General features: G+C 37.7%; 1 protein-coding gene and 1 pseudogene across 1 annotated transcript in view; one reads left to right on the forward strand and one right to left on the reverse strand.

Annotated features, from left to right (window-relative positions):
* The window catches only part of ELAPOR2 (endosome-lysosome associated apoptosis and autophagy regulator family member 2), a 171,753-nt gene that overhangs the window by 10,683 nt on the left and 142,343 nt on the right, over nt 1-18,727 (forward strand). The window lies entirely within an intron of this gene.
* LOC140609374 (elongation factor 1-alpha 1 pseudogene) lies at nt 14,897-16,191 on the reverse strand (annotated as a pseudogene).

The raw sequence follows: 18,727 nt of genomic DNA on the forward strand, positions 1-18,727 counted from the left end.
AGGTAGGAGTGGCACAAGATGAGTAGGCTGTGAGGAAGGCAGGAAACCTATGGGGAGCCACTGACAGCAAATTGGAAGGATTATTCTGCTGGTGAATGGAGGACTATAAAAGAGGGATCTTAACGGAGACAAGAAGATCAGTTAGGGGACTCCATGGGGAGAAAAGGAAGAGCTAAGCAACTGATGGAAGGGGGGGAGGAGGGTGGCACTGGATGATGATACATTGCAATCTCCCGTGACTGCTGGGTTTTTCCTCTTGGGCTACTGGGTAGATGCTCAGCCTTTCATTGAGATTGAACATTTAGGAGGAGGAGGAGGAGGAGGCTGGGTGTCTGGAAGAAAGAGGATGAGTTCATTATAGACATCCTGAGTTTAAAGTGCCCCAGGTACATCCAAATAGTGCTCTCCCAGAGACAGCTGGATGTCTGCGAGTGCAACAGAGAGACAACTTGTGAGCCAGGAGCCCAGGAGAGGTACTTGAGACCTTTGGTGTTGATGAGGTCATCTGGATTCTGAGCATGCAGCAACAGCAGTGTGCTGAGGAGACGGCTCAGGGAAACACCAGCATTTAAAAAGCAGAGTGGGGCACCTGGGTAACTCTGTGGGTTAAGTGTCCAACTCTTAATTTCAGCTTGGTTTATGATCTCATGGTTGAGGGATCAAGCTCCTTGTTGGGCTCTGCACTCAGGGGATCTATTTTAGATTCTCTCCCTCTCTTCCTCTCCCTCTGCCCCTTCTCCTTGATCTCTCTCTCTCTCAAATAAATAAATCTTATAAAAAAAAAAAAAAGAGCCAGGAGAATGAGAAGCAATTGAGAATGAACCTGAGAAGGTGCAGCAGGTAGAGTGAAGGCACAGAAACTGGCTCAGGGTAGCTGACCAATAAATCTGGAGAATGAAAGAGTTTTTTTTTTTTTTTTTTTTAAGATTTTACTTATTCATGACAGACACAGAGAGAGAGAGAGGCAGAACACAGGCAGTGGGAGAAGCAGACTCCATGCAGGGAGCCTGATGTGGGACTTGATCCTGGGTCTCCAGGATCACACCCCAGGCTGAAGGCGGCACTAAACCATGGACCACTGGGGCTGCCTGAGATGTGGTGGTTCTTGATGTTCAGTAAGGCATTTGAAATGTATCCTTGGGCCAAGAAGCAGCAGTATATGCTGAATGATGGTATAATTAGGCAGATTGTTGGCTGTTTGAACAAATGTACCCTACGGTTATTAATTTAAGGAATGAATGCTAATCTGAAGGAAGGTCTTTTGTGTAATGCTAATCCTCCTCATCCACAAAGGATACATCTCAAGATACCCAGTAGATGCTTGAAACCCTAGACAGTACTGAACCCTATATATACTATGTTTTTTCTTATACAAACCTTCCTGTGACAAAGTTAAAGTCAAAAATTAGGCTCAGGGCACCTGGGTCACTCAGTCAGTTAAGTGTCTGCTGCTGCTCAGGTCCTGATTCTGGGGTCCTGGATTTGAGCTTTGTGTTGGGCTCCCTACTCATCAGGGAGTCTGTTTCTACCTTCCCCCCTCACCCCTCCTCCCCTTTTGGAGTCTCTTTCATAGCCTCTCTCTCTCAAGTAAAATCTGAAAAAAAAATTAGTAAGATTAGCAACAATAATAAAATATAACAATTATAACAATATACTATAGTGAAAGTTTTGTGAAAGTGGTCTCTCAGACTATCTTACTGTACTGTACTCTTCTTCTTGTGATAATGTAAGTTGATAAAATGCCTATGTGATCAGGTGAAGTGAAGTGAATGATGTAGCATTAGGCTACTATTGACCTTCTGACTATACATCAGGAGGGGAATTGTCTGCTTTTGGATGTAACAGAACCACGAATAGGGGGGCCTACTCTACCTTTGGTGTTAGTATCTAATCTCTGAGCTGTTGTTGTTTTACTATTTAATCGATGTTTGGATTTGGGAAGGCTTAACCAAATTTTGTAAAGTCAGAAAGCTGGGAAAGATGCCTAATGAGTTGGAAAGCAAAATTGGGATTTAAGATGATTTGTAAGGCTAGAATGATGGGCAAACATAATTGTTAAATCTGGACTGTTCCTTTTTGATACTAGATGTTTGAACAATTTAGATGTTCAAGCACAGGATGAGGAAGTCTTGCTTTAAAAGTACTTTTGAAGCCACAGATGTCACGTGGCTGCTAAAAGCAATGATGGGGTATGTGTCTTAGGTTCTATTAATAGGAGTAGAGTGCTTGGCTCATAGAAGGTAGACATTTAACTTAGGTTAGTGATTCAACCTAAGTGTAATATTTGAAGAGGGATATTGATTGACATATGGAGATGTTGACTTGATGTGCCAATTAGGAAATGAACTATTTGGAAAGTATGTCCAAATACTTGAGGACTGACTTAAGGAATTAAGGATGGTTGGCCCTGAGGAGACAAAGGAATCATGATAGTGAGCTTCAAATGCATTATGTGCAGTCATGTATGAGAGGCATTGGTATAATGTTAGAGGATGAAATGAAGATTGGTGGGTAATAGGCAGAAGAATGCAGAATTGAGTTCATCCAAGAAGGTGTTTTATATCTCTAGAGCCATGAACTGTTTCTTTGTACTTTGAAAGTTGCAGGGTTCCTGTTTTGGACAGACTGATGGTCTAGGTCACATCTATGAGTTCTGGTTTGCTACACTGTGCCTATATCTTGTGGTGGATTTAAGGGGTAGTTGGATGACTGCTCAAGGTTATATACATTCCTAATGTAACAGCAAGAAGATAAATCTTTAATCCTTGGTGTTTCAGTTCTAGGATACATTCATTCTTGATCTGTCATATTTAGCAACTTTTTCTAATATTGCAACAGTGTAAACATAAAACAATGCCTTTGGTGTTTAACATCCTAAAATTGAGAGTGGGAAAAATTGGCCATTTGAAATTTAAGTTTGATGTTGACTTCTATTTGGTAATATCCTTGGCATATCAATAATGCATACAAGGAAATAACTTGAGCCAAAGTAACAGTAGATGCCTAAACATATCTGGGTTTGTTATGCCAGGGAAGTGCTTCCCTATCTAAAGAGCAGATAAATATTAACACTATTTGCTCAGGTTTTTTTATGATTCCTTTTTGTACATTTGATCTTTTGAAAATTAAATGCAGTATGTGTGCATCTATAAAAATGAGGCAATAAAAATACTCAGAATCCCACCAAATAACACACTACTCCTAACATCTTAGCATTTGTAAGAGGAATAATAAATAAGAACAAGAGCCAGGTACTACTTTAGGACACTTTGTTTATTAATTAATTAATTCATCCTCCAGACTCTGAGATTGGTCTTCATACTACCAGGATGGCTGAGTTACTACTTGTGAGGCCCAGCTGTTACCCCAGTACCCACACTTGTAACCTTCAGGCTACCCTGTTTTTATCACATATATCAGGTGTCTTTGCATGTATTTCTTTATGAATATACATGTATATTTACAAAATGGGAATGTTCTGTGTAGTTTGGTAATCTACCTTTTTATTTTATTTATTTTTTTTTTGGCGTTTAACAATATGCTGTGTACTTATTCCTTAGAGTTTGATGCCTCTAGAATTTTATTCCATCCTTAATGTAAGGTAAACCTCTGACTTCATTTCCTAAATAACCAGTTTTTGCAAATAGTATCTTGAACAATTCATAATTCATCCTTTCTCCATTGGTTTGTTTTCTATACCATCTATTGTGTTAGTGGGTATATGTATGCTTCTTAATGTATTATTGTATTTGTAATATATGACATGTATATTCAAAAATAATTGCTTTCTTTTGGACTACTTTCTGTACTGTTGATTTTTTTTTTTTTAACCAAGGTTGTACACAGAATTTTATCATAGGATTCTATAAGATACTTGTGTCTTTTCTTTCAAAGATTTCTCAGCTGTTCTCACTTCATGTAGTCTTCGGGTTCAACTTCAGAAGAATTTTAAAAAATTAAGAAACCTCACTGGCATTTTCTCTTGGATTCTGTTAAATGTTTTAAGTTATTTAGAAAAAATTGTCATCTTTATAAGCTTACATTTGCATTTGAAGATGTAGTTGGCTTTGGCGCCTGAAATATACTGTACTTTTCATGAGCACTAACTTTATATTCCCAAGTATTTTTACTATTTTTTTTCTGGCAGCTTTCCCCTAATGTCTTTTAATTGAATTTTTCCTGATCAGTTGAAAAGCCATTGGTTTTTTAAAATGAATCATATATCTAGTCTCTTACACAGTGGTCTTAATTCTAATATTTTGTTAATTATCTTCAATTTTCTTGATAACAAGTACCACTTATTGAGTAGTTAAATGTGTGAAGCACTTTACTTTTATTCACAGTAATCCTCACAGCTATCCATCCTTCTGCTTTTAGACTTCAGGAAACTGAAGCTCAAAGGCAATTAATAACGAGAACGATGTCAAAAATGGTGAGCTATAAGGCTGGGGTACCTGTGTCCCCAGAGACCTTGCTTTCCACTGAACTTCACTGCCTCCCACTCTGCTACACAGAACTGGTCTACACTTACAGCTCTCCACAACTGCTTCTCTCAGGCCACGTACTGAATCTTACTAAGTGCTCCCACCAAGCACCCATTTATGATCTTTTTCTCCTTTAGTCATTTTTTTAAAGCTTTTATTTTTATTTATTCATGAGAGACACACACAGAGAGAGAGAGGCAGAGACACAGGCCGAGGGAGAAGCAGGCTCCATGCAGGGAGCCCGATGTGGGACTCGATCCCGGCTCCAGGATCATACCCCGGGCCGAAGGCAGACGCTCAACCACTGAGCCACACAGGCGTCCTCTCCTTTAGTCATTTTTTAAAAAAGATTTTATTATTGAGAGAGAGAGAGCACTCACAAGCAGTGGAGAAGAGCAGAGGTAGAAGCAGACTCCCCACTGAGCCAGGAGTCCACTGGGAAACTCCATCTTAGGACCCGAGAGCACAACCTGAGCTGAAGGCAGATGGTGAACCGACTGAGATCTCAAGGTAGTGATCCTTTCCTCATGTGTTTTAGATGGCTATCCTCTGCTTCAAGGTAGATGTTAGTGTTGCACATGTTTTCACAAAAAGAGCTCTTTGTACTGCTGTGTTTCACTCACAGAGGTGTGTAAGTGGCCATGGCCATCAGTCCCCTTCTCTTGAGGATGAGGTATCTGTGCAGAGTCCCTAGTCCAGTTTCTCTTGTCTGGCAGAGACATGCTGATCAGTTGAGTGGGGTGGGAGGCTCATTCTGTCTCTACTAGATTCTTGTTTGGGAAAATTTTCTTAGAAGAAGAATTTTTTTTTTTAATATTTTTTTAAAATTTATTTATGATAGTCACATAGAGGGAGAGAGAGAGGCAGAGACATAGGCAGAGGGAGAAGCAGGCTCCATGCACCTGGAGCCTGACGTGGGATTCGATCCCGGAGCTCCAGGATCGCGCCCTGGGCCAAAGGCAGGCGCCAAACCGCTGTGCCACCCAGGGATCCTGAATTTTTTTTTTTTTTTTGAAGGAAAAAGATGACTGTGGTACTTCCCCAGTAAGAACCCATGAGGGTTCTGAATGTAGATTATGTTCTGTCTCTCTTTGCCTGTGAAGTTCTGGGAACAGAGAACAGAGCAGAGCTAAGGTGGGAGTGAGGAGTCGTGGTCTGATGACATCTTAAAGCAGAAGCCTATACAACTTCCAACGTAGAAGGCCCAACTTCCGTCGTTGGAAAAAACACTATTTACCGAAGACATTTTATTTTATTTTATTTTATTTTATTTTATTTTATTTTATTTTATTATTTATTTTTTAAAAGATTTTATTTATTTATTCATGAGACACAAAGAGAGAGAGGCAGAGACACAGGCAGAGGGAGAAGCAGGCTCCACGCAGGGAGCCTGACACAGGACTCAATTCCAGGACCCCAGGATCACGCCCCAGGCCGAAGGCAGCGCCAAACCACTGAGCCACCAGGGCTGCCCTACCGAAGACATTTTAGCATTAAAATCAATAGACTATAGTTCTGTCATTTTACCACAACTATTTTAATGTTTTTGTTTTCTATTTCCTCTTTCTTTAGAGACTTGTATCACATTTACATGGGCCAGGCATTACACTAAGTCTTTTTAACGTACAACCATATACGTTATATGGTTATAACGTATAACCTTTTTAACCCATTTAAAAGCCATCATTTTCTTAGTCTACTCCTTCTTATGTAAATGATACTGCTATAAGGTGTTATTTGGATATTTTATGGAAAGGCTAAACAACTGTTTCAGTCTTTTTTTAAACTTTATTAAAGATAATTGAAGTACATTAGACTGCATAAATATGGAGTATATAATTGGGCGGTTTTGATATATGCATACACTTTTGAAACCATTACCATAATCAAGATAGCCATTTCTACTACCTCCAGAGGTTTCCTGCCTCTACTTTGTAATCCATCCCTTTCTCTACCCTGGCACTAGGCAGCCCCTGATCAGCTTTCTTTTGCTATGGATTCACTTGAATTTTCTAGAATTTCATATAAATAGAATCCAATGGCATTCTCTCTCTTTCTCTCTTTTGGCCTGGTTCTCTTCACTTAGCATAATGATTATGAGATTGATTCACGTTGTGGTGTATTCAATAGTTTGTTCCTTTTTATTGCTGAATAGCATTCCATTGTATGGCTGGCTATACCACATATGCCTATCTATTTTTAGCCTACTATAGTTCTAATCATGGTACTTGATATTCTTAAGCTCCAGTATGATAATGTAATCTATGAATATCAAGAACTCATTAGTGAGCATTTCAAATAGGTTGTTTATAACGTTTAGCGCAGCAGCCTAAAATGTAAATGTAAGCAATAAAGGACTCTTGGCATTCTGAGATATTCTGGGAGGTAATTTGGTTTGCTGTTTTACTCAGTATTTAGTGCTATTTCAGATAAATCTTGATTTTTGCAAAGCTAATCATTCAGTCAGTTAAATAGGCTTGTTGGAATTACTTCCACTTGCCTGCCTGTCTGCCTATAGGTCCTTTTGTTATCAATTAATATTTGGCAGACCGTGGGGGACAAAGGTGGACCTCCCACCAAACATTCAGAGGCTAAAATGAGGACTTTTTTAGTTCATGTTTGAGTACTCTCTAGATGAGAGTAATATTTGTATTCATTTGGAAGGACAATTAAATATATTCATTATTTTCACGTATTAATTGAAATTATATTTCTAAAAACAGAAATCCAGCAAAATAGCGAGGTTTAATTGCATTTTTCTTTCTTTTCTTTTCTTTCTTTTTTTTTTTTTTTTGGGTGAGAGGTGATGGGAATTTGCTTGACTAACATATTTGCCATCATAACAAAGTAAGAATGCATTTAAACTAGGAGTGCTTTAGCAAACTTTGGGGACCCTTACATCTATCTATCTATCTATCTATCTATCTATCTATCTATCTATCTATCTATCTATCTCTCTCTCTCTTTCTTTCTTTCTTTCTTTCTTTCTTTCTTTCTTTCTCTCTTTCTTTCTTTCTTTCTTTCTTTCTTCTTCTTTTTCTTTCTGTCTTCTTTCTCTTTCTTCTTTCCCTCTCTTTCTTCCTTCCTCCTTCCTTTCCTTTCCTCTCCTTTCCCCTCCTTTCCTCTCCTTTTTCCTTTCTCCTTTCCTTTCCTTTCCTTTTTCCTCTCCTTTGTCCAGAAAACAAAAGGTGCTGATAGGATTGCGAGGCTGGCTGACCTGTCCTATTGGGGTTTATGTGTTCTGTGGCAGTAGCTGGTAACTCGGGCAGGACAGGGAGACTGATGTGTGACTTGTTCAACTTGGTAATAGCGAGGTCTGCCTTCTCTGCTGGACACATACACACAGACCAGTCCTTGGCCCTGACCTTCTATCAGCTGTGACTTTTTTTTCTGACCTTCCTTTCAAAACCAGATGCTTCACCTTTATTTCTTTTATTTTCTACCCTTCTTTCAACTCACTATTACTTTGGCTTTTATCCCAATTATTTCCCTAAACCTCTTGTTATGATCAGTAATCATCTCCTAGTTTTTAGTGGTTTCTTTATTCCTCATCTTTTACTCCATTTCTCTGCAACATTTAATCCTATTTCCAGGCTGCTCACGTTGTTTTCTAAGACACTGAAATTTTGTATCAGTCTTAATATCCTTATTTCTTTAGCTAGCTCCTTTTTTCTCCTTGGTACATGCTGGTTTCCCCTCAGGCTTTTGCTTTTGGTTGCCTTCTCTTTGCATCATATATATCCTCTCTAAATCTTAGCTATGTTTTCCTTTATTCTTAATTTTGTGTAATTAGAAATAATATAAATTTACCATAAATAATTTGAGTATACGTTTGAGTACATGATTTGAGTATATTATAAACAATATTTTAAACAAACAAAAAAGATGAATATCACCCGCAATCCCACTGTGGAGAACCATTGTTGAAATTTTTCATCTGATTGCTTGTCTGACCTAAGCCTTGTTCAAATGAATCTTAAATCCAGCTTCCAATGCTTAATTCTACATCAAGTTCCAAAAGCACATTTACAACTCCTTAAAAGACACATCTAATAGCATATCCTAGATGCTTTCAAATTAAATACATCCCAAATCAAATTTAGTATCTTTCCTTATACCTGAAACTAGTTTTTCTTCTTGCTTCTATTTCTGATTGGTTAATAGAGACTTGATGTCATTAGTCTTTTTCCTTCTTGTCTCTAAACTCCACATCACTCAGTCATAAAAACAGGTCATTTTAATTTGATCTCCAAAGTCCTTTATCAGGTGGTCTCAGGAGACTGTTTAAGCTCTCTCTTTGTGTTTTCATTCCCTTCCATTTCAACCTTCTGTATTATTCTGCAATCTAACCGTAATTCCCCATTTTCAGAGATTCTTATGCACTTCTATCCTACTGTGCTGAGTTCGTGGCCACATCTCAAAAGGTATTTCTTCTCTCTCTGGTGTAGCAAATCTGTAATTTTTGTTCAAGACCTGGAATAAATACCCTTATTTGTGGCTGAGATATTCCTGCTCAGGTGGAATGAATCTGGGGCCTCACACTTCCTACACATGCTTTGATTTGTTCTGCCTGGAGAAGAAATCCATTGAAAGGGTTCCTTCTAATTGCTTTTAGATGTGTGAAGAGCTACCTTTAAAGAATGGACTTAAGGTATATTTCAGACAACTGACCTGGTATCAATGAGTGGATGTTATGTTGGGGAAGACTGTTCTTCAGATTATGGAAGAATTGTAACCTTTAATGATCTATAGCAATGAAAAAGACTTCATAAACTAGTTAGTTCTTCATTAGTAGAAGTATACAAGCAAAGACTAAATGACCATTTCTCCTGGATTTATCCATTTAATCAACATTAATCATTTTGCCAGATGCTGTGCTAGAGGTTCAAAGATGAAAAAAATAAGGTTCTTTCTTTAAGGAGCTTATAGTCTAATGTAGTGGTTCTCAATCTGGCTGCAGATTAGAATCACAAACCAGTGATTTATTCCCATTTTAGAGATCTTAGAGGACAGGGTCTGGGAAACATATTCCAATGTACAGCCATGGATGGTTATAATCACTTATGGTTACTTTTCAAAGTGCCATTTATTTATCACTTACTCGAGGGCAGGCTTGAGTGCCATTTATTCCTTCAACAAATATTTCTTCAGCCCCCTTTTTATGTGTGTCCCTTGTCTAGGTCCCAGGAACACATCAGTGGACAAAAATAGAGTTCCTGCTCTTACAGAGTTTATAGAATGGTAGAATATAGATACCATAGAAACGCATGACATTTGGTATAAGGAAAGGCCTTTGCGCAGCACCTGAATAAAGAGGGGGATCAGGCTATGCAGACATCTGGGGCAGGGGCTTCCAGGCTCAGGGAATAGCAAGTGCAAAGGCCTTGATATGAGCATACACTTGACATGTTCAAAGAAGAGTGACTCCCTGCGGCTGGGGTGGAATGAGTGAAGGGATATGACAGGAGATGTTAGCACAGGGATCACAGGTAGATGGAGAGTGGCAGATCACATGATGCCTTTTAGGGAATGTTAAGGACTTTAACTTTTATTTTGAACAAGATGAGAGCCCTGGAGGGTTTTGAATAGAGGCATAACATGATTTATATGTAAAAAGTTTAATCTAGCTGCTGTGGGGAAATAGATGCTGGGACATAGGTGAAAACGATGACTTGGGTTATGACAGCAATCTAGATGAGGCATTAAGGTGGCTTAGAGGCATTTAGGAGTGGAATGGTAAGAAACAATTGAATTCTGTGTATATTTTGAATTAAAACATATTTTATATATTTTTAAAGGGAAAATAGGCTTTATTAAGATCTCCCAGAGAGTGACTTTATTTTCTATTATTTATTCATTAAAAATATTTTTGGGGGTAGAGAGTGAGGTAGGGGTGAGGGGCAGAGGGCCGACTGGGGGGCTTGATCTCATGACCCTGGGATCATGACCTGAAACAAAATCAGGAGTCAGATGTTCAACCAACTGAGCCACTCAGGCACTCTGGAGAGGGACTTTAGCCAGAGAAAAAAGAGGACCAAATGCTGGGGCATGTCAGGAGAGGTAGGAGAGCCAGTGGCAGAGAATGAGGGCCCCGAGGCTAGATGAATCAAATGTTGAAGGAGAAGACAGCGAGGCTGCTGTTAGATGGAGTGAGAGGAATGCTGAGAATTGATGTTTGGATTTTGGGAGGTGGAGGTCCTCAGAGATTTTGACAAGAGCAATTTTGATTGAGTGGTGGAAGCAAAAACATGATGGGAGTGAGTTTAGGAAAGAATGAGAATAAAGGAGGCAGATAGCATGAAAACAGGCGGTTCTTAGGAGGAATATTGCCAGTAGGGGGGAAAGAGAAAAATGTCAGTAGCTCAAGGGGGACTGCAGATAGTTACTTGGGAGAGTAATGCCAAATATTACTGAATTCAAGGCTCCTTCCAAACGAAGATTTTGTCCTATAATTATGGCTCTGGTTTTATTGGTTTTTGTTTTTGTAAATACCTTGTTTAGGAGTTTCTTGAGATGGGGTGCACCAGTAGTTTTCTTTTTAGTTTAATTTGAGACTTTAAAAAAAATCAAGCTCAGCCATTTTATTTATGTCACATGACTGTTCCTCCTCCTTTCTGGTTTGGGGATGTCTTTTGACGTTAGTTTTCTAGGGTTCCCATCACAATGTACGACATACTGGGTGGCTTAAAGAACAGATATTTATTGTTTCACAGTTTGGGAGGCTGGAAGTCCCAAATCAAGGTGTCAGCATGATTGGTTCCTTCTATTCTAGGCCTTTCTCCTTGGCTTATAGATGGCCATCCTCTCCCTCTGTCTTGTCATGTTCGTCTTCCCTCTAGGCCTGTTTTTGTGTACAGATTTGCTTCTTTTTTTAGGACACCAGTCATATTGGAATTGGAATAAAATGACCTCATTTTAACTTGATTACTTCTGCAGAGCTTATGTCCCTAAATCAGGTCACTGAGGTGCTGTGGGTTAGGACTTGATTGTATGGATTCTCTTAGGCACATCTCAGAAGTTTTATTCTAATAACATTTACAATTTTTCTACTGGATGGTATTTAGGCACAGTTAATCGAGTCATTTTGGTAACATCAGGTTTAGAGAATTTTGGCCAGGAAATGGATTTCCTGATGTAAAATGAGCACTTGCTGAATTAGAACTTCAGTGAACTACCTTTTTGAAAAGAAATATAAAATGAGGTGATTTCTTAACACTTTATATGAGCACAAGGTTAGACTTTTCTTAGATCTCTTACTTACTTTCATGTTTAAAATAGAATAAGTGAGGTAGTAGATACAGACTCTCTCTACTTGGGAGGAAGAAGAGGTAAGTAAAGTAAGAGTGCTTTCTCTAGGAAAACATTTACATTAAATATAAGTATCACCTCCTTGGCATTATAAAGATGAAAGTACAGCCTAGTTCTATATAAAGGCCAACATGTGATCCTATAATATGTCACCATTGTTATGGACAGAAATTGTTATTTATTATAAGAAGTTTTATTGTTGTTGCATTATAGAAATTGGCTCATATTTGCATATGTAGGTGCATGATTCTAGGAAATGTTTCCAGCAAATTTTTGCCTGTCCTGTTCTTTCTAAAGAGTTACTTCTCTAGCATCAGGTTTTACTTGGAATATAGGCCATTAAGATGTATCCTCATAAAGCAGTTTGTGACTGTGATGGATTTTACTTGGAAACCATTAAACTACAGAATGTAACTAATGATTGTAGTTGTCAGCACATGGACCCGATAGCTCTCATTTCTTCCTTAGTGCAACAAGGAAGAAATGTAAATTTAATTGTGAAATATTTTTCATGCGCTTTTTACTCTCTTACAGTATAAGGCAAAATATAGTGCTTTAATTTTTTATTTTTTTTAAATTTTTTTATTTATTTATGATAGTCACACAGAGAGAGAGAGAGAGAGAGAGAGAGGCAGAGACACAGGCAGAGGGAGAAGCAGGCTCCATGCACCGGGAGCCTGACGTGGGATTCGATTCCGGGTCTGCAGGATTGCGCCCTGGGCCAAAGGCAGGCGCTAAACTGCTGCGCCACCCAGGGATCCCAATATAGTGCTTTAAAATAAAGAAAACATCTGTGGCAAAAATTAGTGTTAAATACAATACTGTTTTGGAATTTTTTTGAATCACTTTTTGATTTAGAAAACTAACCTTTGGTAATGCCCCAAAATAATCCCTGAATGAATCTCTTGGAGAGAGCCTTGATGTTTTTCGACTTTGTATTCTTGGTTTAAATAATGAAATTATTTTTTCATATTGTTTAAACATGAAAAAAACCCCTCTGAATAAAGAAAGTAAGTTCTTCTCTAGTGTAAAAAGCAGCAAACATATCCTCAGTGGGTTTTCCACAGATTAAGCCTGGCAGTAGTTCAAATACTAAAGATATTAAAACAGACAATTTGTTATGATGGATTCTTGTTCTGGGCCCACAGTCCACCTAATTGATGACCATGGCTCAATGAAATCTGATTCAATATTTTCCTGCATTCATGAAATCACAGCCCTTCCAGCTTCGTCTCTTTATCGTGTGCAGTGACTCCAGAAAAGGATCTTTTTCTTAGGATTTTCTCAGTGACTGTACTGATGGAATACAAAGAGCATATGGAAGCAGATATATGCGTAGGTCTTGATTTTATGTTTTGGTAGACTGGTTTACTTAAGCGGATACAACAGCCGAATATGTTTGTTGAAGGTTTTCCTTTGTACCAGCTGCTGCTTTTTCCTCTTTCCTAGGCTGGCCTGCCAGAAATGCACACCTTTACTCCTACACTATTTGACAAAAGTTTCCAATTGACATTTTTTTCAATGGATTAAAATCCATTTGAGACATGCAATATATGTTTAGCATGTATATTTAGGGATGGTGAGGGTTTTTGAAGAATTGTGCTCAAATTTCATTTTGCTTGAAATGGAATGTTTTAAATTTATTAAAATTATTTAATGGTAGAGGTTTAACGTTTTTAAATATTATTTACAGAATTGGCCCTAATTTGCATCAGCTTAATAAAACATACAGTCTACTTTAATTATTCAGAAGAAAAGTTTTACTTTTATTGCATTTTTTGAGGGGAAATGAATTGCTACAGAGCTAATGTTCAACTGGTTGTGTATGTACCAGACTAGGGTGGCATGGGCATTGACCAGGGAGTCAGGTGACCCAGGTATTGTCTTTCTTCTTATTGGATACTTTTGACTGAATATGGAATTATTCTGTGTCCAGTATGGCCATACTTGGCAGAGTGATGTAGCTTTATAATTTCTAGAAACTAAGCATTGTCTACAAATAGTCAATAAGAAAGTTTGGTGAGTCTGGCCCATGCTACTTTTGTATCGTATGGATGCATATTTGCATTTTTTACCAGCCGATGACTAGTTCTATAATTTCATCTAGTCCTCCAAGTCAATTGAGTTTAGACATTTAGCTTGAGATACTTAATATTCTTTGAGACAAGATTTTGGGGAGTTAGAAGGTATTAGCCTTTTATAATTCTGCTTTGGGTTATGGGATGATCTAGAATAAATAGGACTCAATCTTAGTAATAATTTATAAATGTGCATGTGTGTATATGTATAAAATATATATATACTGGAGTATTACTCAGCCACAAATAAGAATAAAATCTTGCCATTTACAGCAACGTGATGGAGCTAGCAACTTAATGTTAAACCAAACAAGTCAATCATAGAAAGACAAACACTATATGATTTCACTTATATGCGGAATTTAAGAAATAAAACAAATGAGCAAAAGAGAAAAAAGAGCCAAACCAAGAAATGGATTCTTAACTATAGAGAACAAATTAATGGTTGCCAACCAGAGGGGAGATGGGGAGGGAGATGGGGGAAATAGGGAATGGGGATTAAAGAGTACACCTAACATGATGGAAAAAAAAATTAAGGACTTCAGAAATGCAATATAATCCCAATTTACATTTTGGTATAGGTCCTTTCAGTATTTTTATGTACCTCTACATGTATGAAAACACACCTGTGTACAAAAATAAACCTTTTTTAAAGAAAATTAAAGATCATATTATACATTCTGGGTTTTTTCCTCATTAAACTTTGTTTTAATGGGTCTTAAATTCTGTGAGATTTTTGGTCAAGTTGTTTCCATTAGAAAGTACTCTTTTTAAAAACTAGTAACTTGAAACTGTCATCCACACACAAAACAAATGGTCCACAAAACATTCTCCTTTTCTTCTGAAGGTTTTACGATGCATTGTTAAAATTAACTAGTCTTTTTACTATTAAACTTATATGGCCAATTGAGATAAAGAGTTCTGAGACCATTCTTCCACCACTGTTTAAGGCTGGGGTGGCAGCTATTAGGCATAATATGCATTTAGTTTTCTTAGCTTCTGGGCAGACTTGGTGACCTTGCAGCTTCAGCTGCCTAATTGTCTGTTGCTTTGATGACACCCATAACAACTCCCTGTCACATGGCATAAACAGCAGGATGAACCAGAGTCAGGGAAACTCTCAAAACATATGAGTTGTCAGGAACCATATCAACAATGGCAGCATCACAGGATTTGAAGGATTTGGGGCCATTTTCCAGCTTCTCCCCAGAGCGATGATCAATCTTCAGCAAACTTGCAGTATGATCTGTGTGACAATTCAGCACAGGTGCATATCCAGCATTGTTTGGTCTGGATCCTTTGAAATGATTACGTGAGCCATGAAGCCCCCTGTCTCCATTGGTGGGTCATTTTTGCTGTCACCAGCCACATCACCACGATGAACATCTTTGACAGATACATTCTTGACATTGAGGTCCACATTGTCCCCAGGAGGAGCCTCATTCAAGGCTTCATGGTGCATTTCATCAGAGTTTACTTCATTTGAAACATTGATTGGAGAAAAGGTGTCCACCATGCTGGGTTTGGAAACACCACTCTCCCCGTGGCCTTTGTGTTAGTACCACCAATTTTGTAAATGTCTTGGTGAGACAGACCTAAGAGCTTGTCAGTTGAAAGAATTGGTGGCTGGATGCAATCCACAGCCTCCAACAGCATGGTTCCACTGGCATTGCCATCTTTACAAGAAATGCTTCCTTGAAGCAAGGCATGTTAGCAGTTGGCTCCAGCATACTGTCACTGTTCCAACTAGAAATTGGTGCAAATGCTATGTATCGTGGTTGTGGCCAGTTTTCTTTTGTAGGTGCAGACTTCCTTAATGATTTTTTTTGTGTCTCTTCAGGCTCTAGGGTGGCTCAGTGGAATCCATTTTGTTAATACCAACAGTTAGTTATTCCACACCCAGAGTGTAAGCCAGAAAGACATGCTTATGAGTCTGTATATTCTTGGAGCCACGTGCTTCAAATTCATTAACACCAGCAGCAACAATCAGGATGGCGTAGTCAGCCTGAGATGTGCCCATAATCATGTTTTTGATAAGGTCTCTGTGTCCTCTGGTATCAGTGATGGTCACATCGTACTTTCTGGTTTTGATTTTCCACAACGTGGTATCAGTCATGGTAATCTGCTCACATTCAGTTCTGAGCTGATCTGAGACCCAGGCAGACTTCAGGGAGTGTTTTCCCACCTCAACAGCTACCTCTTCAAATTTTCCATCATTCTTTTCTTCCCACCACATTTGTATATCAGACAGCAAGTAGAGGCATACTTCTTGAATCTGCATGACCACTGATGACAATATTGATATGAGTCTTTTTTCCCATTCTGGCTTGGATTCAGTGATGGTTTTCATGACACCTGTGTTTGAGGGGCAAACCTGTTGTGAACAAGCTACATTCTGTTTTATGTCAGTACTTACCATCTAACTTTTTAAAAAATATTTTATTTATTTGAGAGAGAGAATGAGCAAGGAGGAGGGGCAGAAGGAGAGAGAGAGAGGGAGAGAGAGAGAGAAAAGCAGACCCTCCACTGACCAGGGAGCCCAACTAGGGCTTCCAGGACCCTGGGATCATGACCTGAGCTGAAGGCAGACACTAAACTGACTGAGCCAATATGTATCCCCACCATCTAACATTTTAAAATATTTTCTGATGTCTGTAAGTGTGCTGGCACATCATGATTTTCAATAAACAGTATTTGTTCTACCAATCTCTTGATAAAAATTTAGCTTTGGGCTTCTATTTAAAGCTACAATGAATAACTTTTAAGATAAAATATTGCTTAATTATTGTCTAGGATAAAATTCTAGGAATAGAAGTGTTTTGTCAAAGAGTATATGCTTTTAAGGCTTTTGACACACTGCCAAATTTCCCTCCAGAAATGTGCTGATTTACATTCCTCCCAGCAATATTTGAGTGTTTCCTCTTTGATTTGCTCATATTCTTTTATTCACAATCATTGTCCTTTTAACAAAGAACATATCGATTTATATTGTATTTTTTGTATATTTTTTATTGGAATTCGATTTGCCAACATATAGTATAACACTGAGTGCTCATCTCATTAAGTGCCCCCTTCAGTGCCCGTCACCCAGTTGTATTTTTTATTTCTATTCATATAAAATATTTCACCATATGTTGGTTGTTTTGTGAATGCCTGCTTCATGATCTTAGTGAATTTTGTTTTTTTCTTAATAACTAGAATTTAAAAATGTATAATGAAAATGTAAATCTTGACAATCTGTTTCCTAGTTATTTGTGTTCTCATTTTGTCTATGGTATTTAGTCACAGGGGACTTCGAAGTTTTTATGTAGTGAAATCTATCATTCTTTGCTTCTTTTGGTTTCTGCTTTTGGATATATGTTTTTCTAAGTTTTCCTTTTGTAGTTGGTATTGGTGCTTGATAATGACCAAAATCTTATATTGTCTTGTGTAACTGTGGTTTAAAACTTACATGTTGTTCACAAATGCTGCTTGTCTTTCAGTATTTATTTGCTATACAAGAATTTTCTCCAGTGACAGACAAAATTGCAGTTAACTAAGAACTTGAACCATCAGCCTAGAATCTTCTGTGTTAAACTCTAGAGATAGACATAGATCATAGAAAACAAGGTCATAATGGGGGTTTATTCAGGGAACCCATTTCCATGGTATATGCTTGAGTCAAAAACACATTCAATTTATTTTTTTTCTATATTTTCTCTGTGTCCAGAGTCTAATAACTTGCATTGACTCCTGAGACAGTGAGATCCTCATTCATCAAAGAAAGATTGAATTTTGTTCATCATGCCCAATTTACATGTACAGGAAATTGGACTAGTTCTTTTTGGTGGAAATTGTGTTTACCCTTTGAAAATAATTTAACTGGAATACTGAATTTCTTAGGCATTCCAATTCATTTGTCTGTTTACATCTTAGGGAAACATTACATGAATCAATGCTAACCTAGGTAAGCATCTAGCATTTTTTCTTGCATTAAAAATTGAAAGTGACTTTTCCAGTGGTATAAAATGGAACACTGTTTACTTTAGGCTGAGGATGTTAATGACAAGTCATTTAGTCTTTACTTGTTTTTGTATTTTATTTCTAAATGGTCTGAGTTTTTTTCTTTGTACAAAAAGAAACATGTTTATTATGAAGGAAATCGGGAGATAGAAGTAAGCCAAACATGCCAGGATGATCATTGTTGGCCTTTGTACAGATCCATTCAGATCCTTTTCATGACATATATAATCATTCATGCATTTTATAAAAATGCAGTTGTGTTATACTCATCAGATCATGAACATATTGCCATGTCATGGGTAGATGTATACAACTTGAAATAAATGTACTGAATGCTACCGTGTGGGTATATCAAAATATAATGCTGTGGTTCCCCATTGTCTATCATTTAGAATGTTTTCTACTTCTTGATATTACAAGTGTGTAATAAACATTATTGTAGTTATATCTTTGCAATATCTAGATATTTGCCTTTATATATTTCTTGAGGATGGATTCTCCAAAATGGAATGTTTCCAGTTTCCTAATCTTGTTTCGCTTCCTTTCCTTTCCTTTCCTTTCCTTTCCTTTCCTTTCCTTTCCTTTCCTTTCCTTTCCTTTCCTTTCCTTTCCTTTCCTTTCCTTTCCTTTCCTTTCCTTTCCTTTCCTTTCCTTTCCTTTTTTTTTTTAGAATTGTAATTGTCAGGAATGTGAAAAATATAGCTTGGGTACCTTTTCAAATTTATGACATGAAATCAAATAAAAATTCCTCTAAGTGTAAAGCATTGTTTATCTTTCTGTTTCTCTCTGGCAATTCATCTTCCACTCTAATTTATTTTCCTGATTATAGAAAATAAATGTGAATGGATCATTGTG

The sequence above is a fragment of the Canis lupus genome, chromosome 18 (assembly GCF_048164855.1).
Source record: "Canis lupus baileyi chromosome 18, mCanLup2.hap1, whole genome shotgun sequence".
Classification (NCBI taxonomy): domain Eukaryota; kingdom Metazoa; phylum Chordata; class Mammalia; order Carnivora; family Canidae; genus Canis; species Canis lupus.